Genomic DNA, 14,644 nt, shown 5'->3' on the forward strand with positions numbered 1-14,644 from the left:
GTCCTCCTGACTTACGCACTTTCCAAACAGCCTCACCTCATAATATCACCACAATGTGGATATAGTTTCAACACATGAATCTGGGGGACATTCAGGCCAATGCAGTCAGTAAAAGGTAGCAATGTAATGAATGTTTCCTTTAAAGTCAAACCACCTGGTTTAAATCTCACCTCCTTTACTTACTAGGGTAGCATTTAAGTTACTCTAAAAGATTATTTTAAAACTTCTTTTGCATGTAACCTCATTATGTTAAATAGACTGTTGGAATTTTTGTTATGTTTTGTTTTTAAATCTCTCAAGCTCTAATCCATGATTCCTAAACACATTGGAAGTGCCTTATCCAGACACATAAAGTTCTATTATCTGACCCAGGAGGAGTCTGGATTAAAAGCAGTTCAAAATAATTATGCCTTCTCATTATCATTTTGTTTCTAAAGATGAATGCCAGCTAAGCTAACTGGCTCCCTATTCCTCTCCACTTGCCTTCCAGGCTGCAAAATCCTGGGTCATGAAAGAAGCAGAAACTTAAGCAATTCAGATGCCTCAATGCTTTCCAACAGTCCTTCTTGGTCACCTTTTTTTTTAGCTGTAATACAATTTTCTAATCTTGAGGAGGAACATGCAGAGAATTACCATGATTTTCTGGCCACATCTTGTTTTCTTACAATTATTTAGACTGTTTTCCTTTCTTGCTTTTTTTGAAAAATCTTTTTTGGTTATAAATGTTACTTATTTCAGCAAAAACCTCATTTCAGTTTTTTTCCCATTGTGAATCAGATGAACTTTGTCACTGAAACTGTTACGTTGTCTCATTGAATTTCAGGTCACTTGCAATTTCTTTTTTCTTAATTCTACAGAGAGGAAAAAGGCTGAACTCCTAAGAACTCTGACCTACTCCCACTCACATTCCCTTGGTAGAGCTCAATTTCAGTGGAAAAGCTCAAATATTATCTACATTCAGGAGTGTGGCCAGAGGAAATATCTTCTACGGGGTCTAAACATTTGGCTAAATGGCTGTGGAACTCTTTATGACCAATGTCTTTTGCATTTTCTCTCTTAATGCTCTGTAAAATTTCTAACCAGATTTAGATGATAAGCTATTAAGTTTCCCTAATTTATTGGAATGTTTGATGCCTTAAATGTTTTTGTCTATTAGAATATATGTCATCTCTTTCCATCTGTGCCAAGAGCATAGCCAGCTGCTGGTATTTCTTCCTGTCTAGGAAACTATAGCATTTTTCTCTAGCATCTTCCATATGCTCATTTTGTGTAGATTTCTGTATATATTTCAAATCTCTTTTGAATCAATTCCCTACTTAAATAATACATCTCATCACTAAGGTGATGTGTGCTCTGAAACTTTTTATTCCATTTAGGGGTGATTTTTAACGTGGAATCATATTACATGAGCAGCCAAGGGATTGTACAGTCATGCACTGCACAATGATGTTTCTGTCAATGATGGATTGCAGATACAATGGTGGTTTCATAAGATGATAATGAAGTTGAAAAATTCCTATCACCTTGTAACATCATAGCCATTGCAACCCATTACTCACATGTTTATGGTAATGCTAGTATAAACAAATACTCTGCTGCCAGTCATATAAAAGTGTAGCACATATAATTATGTACAGTACATAATACTTGATACTGATAATAAATGACTGCGTTATAGGTTTCTGTATTTTCTATACTATACTTTTTTATTGTTATTTTAGAATGTAGTCCTTCTACTTACTTAAAAAAAAAAAAGTTAACTGTAAAGTAATTTCAGGCAGGTTCTTCAGGAGGTATTACTGAAGGCATTGTCATCATAAGGGATGACAGCTCCATGGATGTTACTGCCCCTGAAGATTTTCCAGTGGGACAAGATGTGGAGGTAGAAGACAGTGATATTGCTGATTCTGATGTGACAAAACCAGTGGCCAGGCACAGTGGCTCACATCTGTAATCCCAGCACTTTGGGAGGCCGAGGTGGGCGGATCACCTGAGGTTGGGAGTTCGAGACCAGTTTGATCAACATGGGGAAACTCCATCTCTACTAAAAATACAAATTAGCCGGGCGTGGTGGTGCATGCCTGTAGTCCCAGCTACTCAGAAGACTGAGGCAGGAGAGTTGCTTGAACCCGGGAGGCAGAGGTTGCAATGAGCCAAGATCACGCCATTGCACCTCAGCCTGGTCAGCAAGAGTAAAACTCCATCTCAAAACAAACAAACAAACAAAAAAAACAGGTTACAAAGTAAAAAATAAAATAAAAAAATTTAAATATAGAGAAAGCTTATAGAATAACTAATAAATGAAATGTAAAGAAAAATATATTTTTGTTTCAAGCTAAATATTATAAAAAAGCAAAAAAGTTTAAAAAATTAAAAATCTTATAAAGTAAAAATTTATAGTAAGCTAAGCTTATTATTGAAAAAAATATTTTTTATAAATTTAGTGTATCCTAAGTATACAGTTTATAAACTCTAGTGTACAGTAATATCCTATGCCTTCACATTCATTCACCACTCACTCACTGACTCACTCAGAGCAACTTCCAGTACTGCAATCTCAGTTTATAGTAAGTCCCCTATAGAGGTGTACCATTATTTTACCATTTATGCCATATTTTTACTGTTCCTTTTCTATATTTAGATATGTTTAGAGACACAAGTACTTATCACTGTGTTACAGTTGCCTACAGTACTCAGTACAGTAACATGCTGCACAGGTTTGTAGTCTAGGCATAATAAGCTACACAACATAGCTTAGGTGTGTAGTAGGCTACACCATCTAGGTCTAAGTACACTCTATGATGTTCACACTATGACTAAATCACTGAAGGACACATTTCTCAGAATATATCCCTGCCAGCAAGTAACACATGACTGCATATGAGTTCTTAATAAACTAACAGAAAGTGCAATCAATTTAATAACCATAAGATAGAAAGAAGATATTAAAGATATTATGTTGAGATATCCTGTATAATATTGTGCCACTTGTTTTCTATCAATACTTTTGGTGAAAACAGGAGTTATATTTTTTTAAGTATAAAGTAATGCACAGTAAAAATGAGTCAACAGGCTTTAAAAAAAATTGGCTAGACATTTTTAAATTATTGAACGTCAGTTTTAAAGATTTTTAGTGTGTTTCTGAAAATAATTATAAATGATGCGTAATGCTGTCAAATCATTTCTCATCAATGAAAAAGTAGAGAGGCAAATGGGCATAGAAGTACTAGTTAACTTGAAAACACAAAGTCAGAAGTTGAAAGTAAATTTGATCAGTTTTCAAAAGACAACAATGAATATTTTTCTCAGCTCTACCTAGGGGCTTCAGAAATGTTCCCATTACACACAGAATATAGTGCAAGAATTAGCTAATCTTAGAATCATAATGTTACTGGTACAACAGATGGTTTAAATGGTATGACTCCATTATTTCGTAACTGAGGAAATGAGGCCTTATCTGAAATCACAGATTATTCAAAACCACAAATTGATTAATGCAGAGCCCAGATCAAACCATAATTCCTGCCTCCCAGATAAGTTTCCTTCCTGCTATGCTAGTGTACCACCAACTGCCAATTTCTAGCAGCTGGGGCTTCTCTGTTGCAGGGGTCCATGCCCTTTGAATAACTGTGACTAAGTAAAATCAGTCTCGTGCATTTCTGCTACCTTTCAGTTACCCCTCCCAGGTCCTTACTACCTAAACCCTTCCCTGCCATGATCCTCCTTCCTAGGATCACTCCTTCCCAACTGAAGCTCCTCTTTACCTGATCCTCTATTCGTCTAAAGTGGCAGCTCACAAATCTGATACATTTATCAAGATAATGTGCTCAGGAAGGAACCTAAATAAATTTTCCCATCTGTATGTGGTTTTACTGTGGCTTTCCTAGAGTAATCCCCAACCTGTTATCATTTTAACTCTATGGCTAGCAAACAGCATGTGGGATAATTTCGGGGAAAAAAAAATGTTTACAAGGTCCTTTTATTTTTTCATTTAGTCTGAAAATACCTGAATTAACTTTAATGGTCAATAGGTATACTCTTATAACTTAAATCCTGTTGCCTACTTAATAGAATATGTTTTCTGAAAAAAAATAGCATTGATTGTAACCAACATATTAATATATAGGCATATTGGAGAAGATTAATGAAGTTTTCTAATCTTTGATCCTAAAATTAGATCATTAATCATGTGTATTAGTCCATTTTCATGCTGCTCGTAAAGACATACTCGAGACTGAGAAGAAAGAGAGGTTTAATTGGACTTAACAGTTCCACATCTCTGGGGAGGCCTCAGAATCGTGGTGGGAGGTAAAAGGCACTTCTTACATGATGGCGCCAAGATTAAAAGCATGAGGAAGAAGCAAAAGCAGAGACCCCTGATAAATCCATCAGATCTCGTGAGACTTATTCACTATCATGAGAACAGCATGGGAAAGACCAGACCCCATGATTCAATTACTGCCCCATCCCCCACCTTCTCCCTCCCACAACACATGGGAATTCTGGGAGATACAATTCAAGGTGAGATTTGATTGGGGACACAGCCAAACCGTATCATCATGTCTTGAACTCAGGCAGCACTAAAGATATCAATACTTATCATTGATACAACCAACCGAGAATTTCAGAATTAGGAAATTCAAATCATGTATATGTGGAAGGCAGTCCTGCAGCAGCAGAGTGGCAGAATTTGTTGTATGGGAGAACAGGTAGAGTCTTCCTGAAGCCCTGAGATTATACAGACTTCGTAACAGCACTGAGTCTGCCTTACTGAGTATTTCATATTCTATAAACATGAACAGAGACAAAATAAGGCTTTAAATAAATAGTTGTGAAGCCCTAATCATACACAGTCCTTTGAAGGCTTTAGCTTCAACACTTAATGAAACTAACAAGACATACTAGCTCCTTTATCTTGTTCATGTTCCCAGTAATGTTTTATTGTGCACAAATTAGGATAAAATGTATCCAAACAGAAAAGAAAAAAAAAAAAAAGAGAATAGAGCAGCAAAGTCATCCAATAATGAAGAAACAAAGAAAGGACAGAATGTTAACAGGCATCGTAAAGTTTCCTTTGGCACGTGTACAAAAAGTTATTGTTCCAGCCAGGCAACCATATGCCTATAATGTGGCAGAGTCTTTCTCTGGGCAGGAATCCAGGGCTCCAGCCTTCAACTCTCTAATTTGGATTAATAATTCATTGTGTTATCTGAAAGGCTGCATAATATAACTAGTCAGCTGACCCATGAACAATTCCTCCCAAGTCACATACACAGTTTTCAATGTTACCATGCAAAACAAGTCTCCACTTTAATCTGCCCATTGTAACATCCATTCACTCAATGAGAATTGGGTAGAAAGATGCATCTACCAAAGGCAATTCAGCTATAGGTGCTGTGAGAGAGAAAGACAAGGAAGAAAAGAAATGACGGAGTTTGGAAGGTCAATATGTGCTTGATTCCTGCCATGTGCCAAGCAACATGCTGAGAAAATACAATCCTCAGGACCATTCTGTGAGGCAGGTAATAGGAGTATTCCCATCGTGGAGATGAGGAGATTAAGAATTTAGGGCTGAGCACAGTGACTCATGTCTTTAATCACAGCACTTTGAGAGGACATGGCGGATGGATCACTTGAGGTCAGGAGTTTGAGACCAGCCTGGTCAACATGACAAAACCCCATCTCTACTAAAAATACAAAAAAAAAAAAAAAAAAAAAATTAGTTGGGTGTGGTGGTGCATACCTCCAATTCCAGCTACTCAGGGGGCTGAGGCACGAGAATTGCTTGAACCCAGGAGGCAGAGGTTGCATTGAGCTGAGATTGCACCTCTGCAGTCCAGCCTAAGTGACAGAGTGAGATTCTGTCTCAAAAAGGGAAAAAAAAAAAAAAGATTTAGAAAAGCTAAGTACAGTACCCACATTATTAATCTAGTTGGAAGAACTCCAAATTCTTCAGAAAAATGATCAGCTAAAAGAAACATACCTGAAAAAAAAAAGAAAAAAATAGTTCAAAGGCTCCAAGACAACATATGAGCAGACATATATATTGTACAAATTGAATATACAAGCACTGAGAAAATTTAAAATGATAATATCCAAATAGTGTTAATAAAGCCTAGTAAGAACAGTTTATGGAGATGGAGCTTGACATTGCTCCAAAGCTTCTCAACATTTTAAATAATGTGTGGCTCTATATTTAAACGCTGACCTAATTACTGAGGCTGAGAAATACCAGATGAGTGTGGAACTTAAAAATACTTGAGTTTTAACAGGAAGAGCTCCAGGCTGGCCAGCATAAAAGGTTAACGATAGCATCTCTACTTTGTGAGCTGGGAGGAAGGAAGCAGAGAAGACAGCTTCTTCCTCTTCTAGTGGAAATCTATCTGGATGGCTGATAGATCACATCTGTAACAAGAAGCATCTTTTACTTCTTTACCAGGAAAATAATTAAAATCCACACATCCAATGCAAATGTGTATCAGCATTACCCACTTAAAAAGTTCACCAATACTGAGAGGGATTTTACTTCTGCAAAGACTTTCTTGGCTCTTCAGTGTCTATTCTCCTTAGTTAAATGAACAATTTTAAAATTCTAGAATTACTGACTCACTTTTTTTAAGAACTGGCTACCATGAAGTTCATGAATGAGGCTCTTGAGACGTGCAAAACACAAGTCATTTGTATTCTAACCTCTTATTGAAAACATTGCACTTTCAGTATCATGAATTTTGATTTATTTATCTTGGTAGAGAAACGGCCTGGTGAACAGTGAAAAATTTTTTGCCAGAATGACATTTGATTTCTTTCCATTGACTATGGAAACATTGCTGAGCATGACTGAGAAAAAAAAAAATGCTTTGATTCTCTGGTATCTGGTTTTCACATCTGTCATTTGAGGAGGCTAGAATCAATGATGTAGGTTTTTTTTCCCAGATGTAATATTTCCAGATATTCTATAGATCATGAAAGGTAAGAACTAAAAAATATCCTTTGGATTTAGCAATTAAGCAGCCAATGGTACCTTTGCAGAAAACGATTTCTATGAAGGAATTTGGGAAAAGGGGTTAGAGTTAGGTGAGTAAGGGAGGACCAAGTTGAGATGAAATGCCTTAAAGGATGCGTGGGGAGTGAGCAAGTGGAGAATTGGACTCTTACGTTTAAAATAGTTTGGTCTTGAGAGGAAGGAGAAAATGAGGATGGGTGAAAGGAAATATCCATTTTGTGGGATAGAGGAGATGGGTTGTTTCCTTGCACTTGATGACAGGAGAAACTTAGGCACATTTACATGTTGATGGAAACGTCTAGAGCAGTGGTCCCCAACCTTTTTGGTACCAGGGACTGGTTTTGTGGAAGACAATTTTTCCATGGACAGGGGATGGGCGTGTTGGGGAGGGTGCTTTGGGTAAGAAACTGTTCTGCCTCAGATCATCAGCCATTCGTTAAATTCTCCTAAGGAGCACGTACCCCAGATGCCTTGCGTGCACAGTTCACAATAGGGTTCGCACTCCTCTGATAATCTAATGCCTGCTGAACTGACAGGAGGCAGAGCTCAGGTGGTAATGCTCAGTAATGCTCACTCACCTGCCACTCACTCCTGCTGTGCGGCCTGGTTCCTAACGGGCCACTGACCGCTACTGGTTTGTGGCCTGGGGGCTGGGGACCCTTGTTCTAAAGAGAAACAAGTAGAAAGTATTAAAAAGTAAGGTCTTTGAAGAGACCGAAGTGGATGAGTTTCAAGGCATAAGTGCAAGGATTCACTTTGGAGAGAAGGAAATGATCAAACAGTTCAGAAAAAAACCTGGTTAACTCCCCTGAGTAGGAAGAGGAAAGAATGGTTGAAATAGTAACTCCACAAAAAAATAAAACTTAATAGAACTTCGAAAATGTCATCCTTGGCCAGGTGTGGTGGCTCATGCTTGTAATCCTAGCACTTTGGGAGGCCGAGGTAGGAGGATCACCGGAGGTCAGGAGTTCAAGACCTGCCTGGCCAACATGGTGAAACCTCGTCTCTACTAAAAATACAAAAATTAGCTGGGCATGATGGTGCATGCCTGTAATCCCAACTACTCAGGAGACTGAGGCAGGACAATCGCTTGAACCCGGGAGGGGAAGGAGAAAATGAGGAGGTTGCAATGAGCCGAGATCACACCACTGCACTCCAGCCTGGGTGACAGAGCAAACTCCATTTAAACAAAACAAAACAAAACAAAACAAAAACCTCATCCCTGCACCAAGCAACAGGATCTGAATATCTATGTCATATCTGAATGAATGCATACAGTTAGGTGGAATTAAAATATGTTTTGATTTGTATTTAATGCCAGATACCTTTGTTTAAACTTTCTCTTAGTAATGCCCTCATGAATAACAAGGTCAGAGATGGATCCTAAAATTGGTTATTAACTCTCTTTCTCCCATATTATAATCTCCTCCTTTTTAGATTTGATTTCATTTAAAGAAACTACAGAGTATTCTTCAAGAGAAAGAACACTGGATAAATAATTTAAATACGAGGGTACTTTAAGCTGCCATTTGTGGTCTGCGAGGCTTTACAAATCAGTATAACAGCCTAGGCCTCAATTTTCTCATCTATAAGATAAGGGGGTGAACTTAGAGAATTGTATAAAGGCCTTTCAGATCTAAGAATTCTCTGACTCTAAATTTAAAAACATTTTCCAAAGAGTGAACAATCTGGTTTAAACCAGGAAAAAAAATAAATGAAGTATTTTTCTTCAATTTTCACCTTAAAATTAGTACTTACATTTTTTTTAAAGTTGAGATTTCTTTTTTGAAAAGCATTGATACTTCACATAAAGTTTTTTCTATTAATGTTTAATTTTCTGTCTGAAATGCTAGTCAAATACCATTAGCATCACTTTGTTCCTTTATATACTTAATTCATCAAGCCTACTGTGTTTTCTTCTACTAAATGGCAGAGCTTAATTCATGACATTAAAGGCCAGAAATACCATCCTTCTCAGTGAAAGTAAAATATTTTGTTGTTGTTGTTGTGCTTGTTCCATTCCTAAAAGTTCACTCAAAACCAGTCCAAATCTTCAGAGAACCAAAAGTACTGATGAATTTAGCAGTATCTAAATTAGTCACATTCAAAAGTACTGATTTCTAAAATGGCTCAAGATATAGACAATCAGAATTTGGTAAATTATGCTTTATATTATTTTAATTCAAATGGGAATTCATTTATTTTTCATCTACATGGGAAATAATATATACCTCTATGATTTTCTCACATAATATTTTTTAGTACCAAAAAACCCCAGAAAACAACATTTTAAAAATGTAAATCTATGGTTTATTATGTTTGAAAGTTGGCAAAATACCACAGATTAATTTAATTATTATTGTACATATTTGGGTATATGGCTGATAGGCTAGTCATGTTTGGATGACTAATGAAACAGACATATGTAAGCATAAATATTTATTTCACAAAATTTATTCCTGTTTTCATTTTAGCAAAATTACTGATATGTAATTATAGTAAAAATGTTCATTTAGTTTGTGTTTTATCAATAGGAATGCTAAGTTAACCAACATCTCTTAAGTTGCTGTAGTTATTAAATAATATATTTGTATATTTCAGTTTGGAGAAACTTTATTCTTACGAGGCAGTGGCCATACACGTGTCAATAACTCAAAAATGAAGCAAGATCCTTTGAGCTGGAGCTGCAAGAAACAAAATGAAGCAGGCCAGGCGGGTTGGCTTATGCTTGTAATCCCAGCACTTTGGGAGGCCGAGGTGGGCAGATCATGAGGTCAGGAGTTTGAGACCAGCCTGGCCAACATGGTGAAATACTGTCTCTACTAAAAATACAAAAATTAGCCTGGTGTGGTGGCACGTGCCTGTAATCCCAGCTACTCGGGAGGTTGAGGCACAAGAATTGCTTGAACCCAGGAGGTGGAGGTTGGAGTGAGCCAAGATCACACCACTGTACTCCAGCCTGGGCAACAGAGCAAGACTCCACATAAAAAAAAAAAGAAGCAGCAAGAATTGTATATGCCATAATTTAAAATTTAATGGAATTGCATACAGAAACTATCATCCTACAGAAAATATTGTAAAGTATATTGATTTTGTAAGTATTGAGCCTTAAAATTTATATTTCTATATTCATCTTCTCTGAAAACAATATCTAGGACCTCTCAATTACATAAAGAATCTGTAGCATGCATGTTAAAACTCACATTTTACATATTTATAAATAATATAATTGCTTAATATTGCAAAATGATCCTTTTCTACCATGCACAATGGTTGCAAATACTATGTCCATTTGTGAATACCTCTGAAATCACAAATTGGAGTATTAAAGAGAAACAAGAAAGTATACATTCTGCGCTATTGAAAAATCACATTTTATCGTGCAAGATTGATTGCACTAAATCAAAAGAAAACATTTCACTAGTAAGTTAGTCTTTTACCTAAACCAAAAGCTTGTACTTAACCAAATGCACACTGCACTCAAGCAATGCCCATCTCTGTCATCAAAAAGGCACAACTTCAACTGCACCCTGCTGCCTTTATTTCCTGAAGATAGGGCAGGGGACATGAAGAAGCATTTCCCTTAGGACTGAATCATGTTAGTCACAAGAGTGGATGTTCAGAGTTCAGGGTCTCGCTGTGCCAGCATGGAGTACTGGCTTCCAAATGACAAAGGTGCCCTTGTGTTCTTTATCTTTAGTAAATTGATTTTCACATGTGAGTTTGTGATATATGTGTGTTTGTGATTTTCTTGTGTGATTTGTGATATACACATATATATACACATACGTATACATATACATGTGTCTGTGTGTGCGCATGTGCACATGTACACGCTTTAAAGGGCTTAGGGGAGAACTTGCTTAACTTGCCTGGGTCTAAAAGTGATAATGCACATAAGAATTGGGATGTCTGGAAGAATACTACTCTATTTCCCACTAAGTCACACCATCTTAGTGTTGCTTCTCTGTATATTTGCTCTATTTTCTTGCTTCTTTCTATAAATTGGCTTTCCTATTTCTGGTTTCTATGATGCCCCCAAAAAATCTCAGTTAGCTTGCTGCTTTGCCATAAAATGGATCTGACCCTACTCTACTAAATCATTCAGTTTAAGCTTCCATCCTCATTGTAAAAGGCTTGATCTCCCAGGCTTCTTACTCCAAATTCCCAGAAAAAAAAAAAAAAAAAAAAAAAAAAAAAAAAAACCATATATATAAATGGCCCAGGTTGCTCAGATGTTCACCTCTGGTTCAGCTAGAACCAAGAAAAGTAAAATATCTAGTATAATGTCAAATTTATACATTAATCTTTTTTAAAGTTGGAAACGATCATCTGTTGGTCATTGGAATCTTCTTAGTACCCAGGAAAAGTACTATTCAAAAGCTAAATATTTCATTTTGTGTCTTACTCTTTGAGAAGAAAATGTTTTAATATCAAGCAAATAATAAGACTGTAAACTTTTTAACAATTAATTTAACTACTGAAAATCCCAGATGTCAAGATGGTGATTTTGCTGTTCTGACTTTTATATTTCCAGTGGAGTATATTAAGTAAAGGAGTGAATGAATAAGGAGTTTCTTCTATATTCTATCAGATGTGTTAGACAACATAACACAAACAGTGAGGCCTATGACTTCTACCAAGAATCGTGTGTCTCTAGATATGTCATTTATTCTCATCTTTTTCCCAGAAAAAGGCAAGCTATTTTTCTTGCCTTAATATTTATTATCTCTGGCTAGACTACTCTTCCCAATAATTATTATCTCATTGTAGAGCCCATTCATTCTCAAACTCCTGGTCTGTGGTCAACCATAAATTCCTCAGAGGCTGTATTAGTTCATTTTCACTGCTATAAAGAACTACCTAAGGCTGGGAAATTTATAAAGAAAAGAGTTTTAATTGACTCACAGCACCACTTGGCTGGGGAAGCTTCAGGAAACTTACAATCATGGCAGAAGGTGAAGAGGAAGCCAGGCATGTCTTACATGGTGGCAAGAGAGAGAAAGCAAGTGAAGTGGGAAGTGTCACTTTTGAAACACCAGATTTTGTGAGAACTCACTCACTATCACAAGAACAGCATGGGGGCAACTGCCCCCATGATTCAATAACCTCCCACCAGGTCTCTCCCTCGACATGTGGGGATTACAAGTCAAGATGAGATTTGGGTGGGGACACAGAGTCAAGCCATATCAGAGGCCTTTCCTGGCATCTTAGTGGCTACCTTGGGTACTTATTCTCTCATCCCTTAGTTATTTCCTTTAAAATAGGTATTCAAACCTGTAATTACCTTATTTACCCAGTTAGTCTGTCTTCTCCGCTCTAATGAAAACTCTGCATCCCAATATCCACATATTATCTCAATATCCACATATGATTTTGGCATATAATATGTCCTAATTATTATTTGTTCAATGTATGAATTAATTATGAAACAAGAAGGCTAGCACTTTGGGAGGTCAAAGGAGGCAAATTGTTTGAGACCAGGAGTTCGAGACCAGCCTGGGAAACATAATGAAAGACCTTGTCTATACAAAAAATTTAAAAAAGAAAATTAGACAGGTTTGTTGGCACACACCTGTAGTCCCAGCTACTTGGGAGACTAAGGTGAGAAGATCCCTTGAGCCTGGGACGTAGAGGCTATAGTGAGCCAGGATTGCACCACCGCACTCCATCAAACCTGGACAACAGAGCAAGACCCTGTCCAAAAAACAAAGCCTGTATAACTCTAGTAGGTCACAATACTAAGCCAAAGTTGCAAGATATTAACAACGGCAGACAATCAAAATTGTAAAACTGTAATTTATATTTGCAGCGTAATTATGGGAACAAAAGTGATACCAAGTGAAATGTGATATTTCATTGAAACAGATCATTGAATAAGAAGTTAAGATCTAATGTTGCGTAATCAAGAGGTTATATTTCACAAGAAGTTCATTAAGTGTAGACCAATATCATGCAAGTTACATTATGTAATATGTTTGAATTGTCTATGGATTCTGCTTACAAACTTATCATACAATGAATATTAATTCTTGAGTAGGATGGTACAGGGTCAATGCAAGGATACAATATGAAAATTAAGACCACTGATCTTTATACTAGTTTTTTTTTTTTTTTTGATGTAAGTAATTTTATTGATAAGGCTAAGTCAACTGACTATTTCTGAATGATAGGAAAATTGCCTAGATATAACAATTAGCAGGTCAAAGGGATTGAAGAGCTTTATAGCTCAAATTTTATGTTGCTCTACTGAAAGAGGTGATCTAATTTGCATTTAATCCAGGGAGAGAATTGTGAATAATTAGCAATTGGTTGACTGAAACAAAAAGGTGGTTTGCTGATTGATATTTTCATCGCTTCTTATTACACTAATTTCCTTAATAACCATCTTTAAAATTACAAGCGATGCTTATAATACTCCCTGTTAAATCAGTTCTAAAAGCCTGTTTAAATGCCACTTTTAAAATTGTCAGTCATTGGTTTGTGGGACTGTCATATCTGTCATTGTATCTCCAAACCTTGTAGTGTCTAGCACATTTTAGGCAATTAATGCTTCCTGAATCGAATAGAAAGTGATTATGAAAATAAACAGATATAAAACAATATTTTTTCTCCAATACTATGAAGAACTTCTGTCTAAGCCTGACTAAGTTTGCCAATTCAGTAAAACAAAATCCTCTAATTAATGGTTCAATATCATGTAAACAAAACAACTAGTTGAATTCTTTTTACTTTTCAACCAGTTCTTTGGACACAGTCTCCAACACAAATCAGTTCTTTCATTTGATTGCTTTATTAAAATTTCATAAATATTATAAAAGCACAAAAAAGCAAATGCTTTTTGTCTGCATAGCTGGCTGAGGGAATATTCAGTAAAAAATAGATTATACTTTGAAGATACCGTGGGCATTATGAAAAAGTTTTAAAACCCACATTTCATGAGGTTTTGGAGAACAGAGGGCAATTTGGCAATACCTGTGAAAATTACTAATATATTTTCTCCTTGACCTAGAAATTCCTCATCTTGGAATATAGAGATACTTGCACATGTGTGAAATGGAATATGTGCAAAAACTTTATTTAGCATAAGTTAACAACACAATATGAGAAACAACCTAAATATCTATCAAAAAAGCAACTCGTTAAATATATTACAGTGCATCTGTATAATGGAGTATCTTACAGCCATTAAAGAAAAATAAGCAATGTGCAGAAAAATTAAGGTGTAATTAAGATGTAAAATATGTGTTTCCATTTACAAAAAAGAGAAGAAAAAGGATAACTATGTGTGAGTGCTTATTTATACATGCATAAAGCATCTCTGGCAATACACAGAGGAAACTGTATCTTGCATTTCTGCCTGGAGAAAACTGAGTGGGATAGATGTGGGAGGAAGACTTTTCTCTATATTCTCTTTTCTAGTTTTGAATTTTGAGCCATGTGACTATATTGCCTAAACAAATTATAAATAAATGCACTTTTGAAACACAGAAAAATGAAATTTTTGTGAGCAATATCTTCCTCTTATAGTCTAAATTGCACTAACTTTCCCATAACCATTCCCTCATTTGATTCACTGACTTGCCATCACCATTGCCAACTTCTTAAAAATAAAACCCTAGGAATAAAAGATGGCGGGAA

The sequence above is a fragment of the Papio anubis genome, chromosome 4, assembly GCF_008728515.1.
Source record: "Papio anubis isolate 15944 chromosome 4, Panubis1.0, whole genome shotgun sequence".
In the NCBI taxonomy this organism is placed as follows: domain Eukaryota; kingdom Metazoa; phylum Chordata; class Mammalia; order Primates; family Cercopithecidae; genus Papio; species Papio anubis.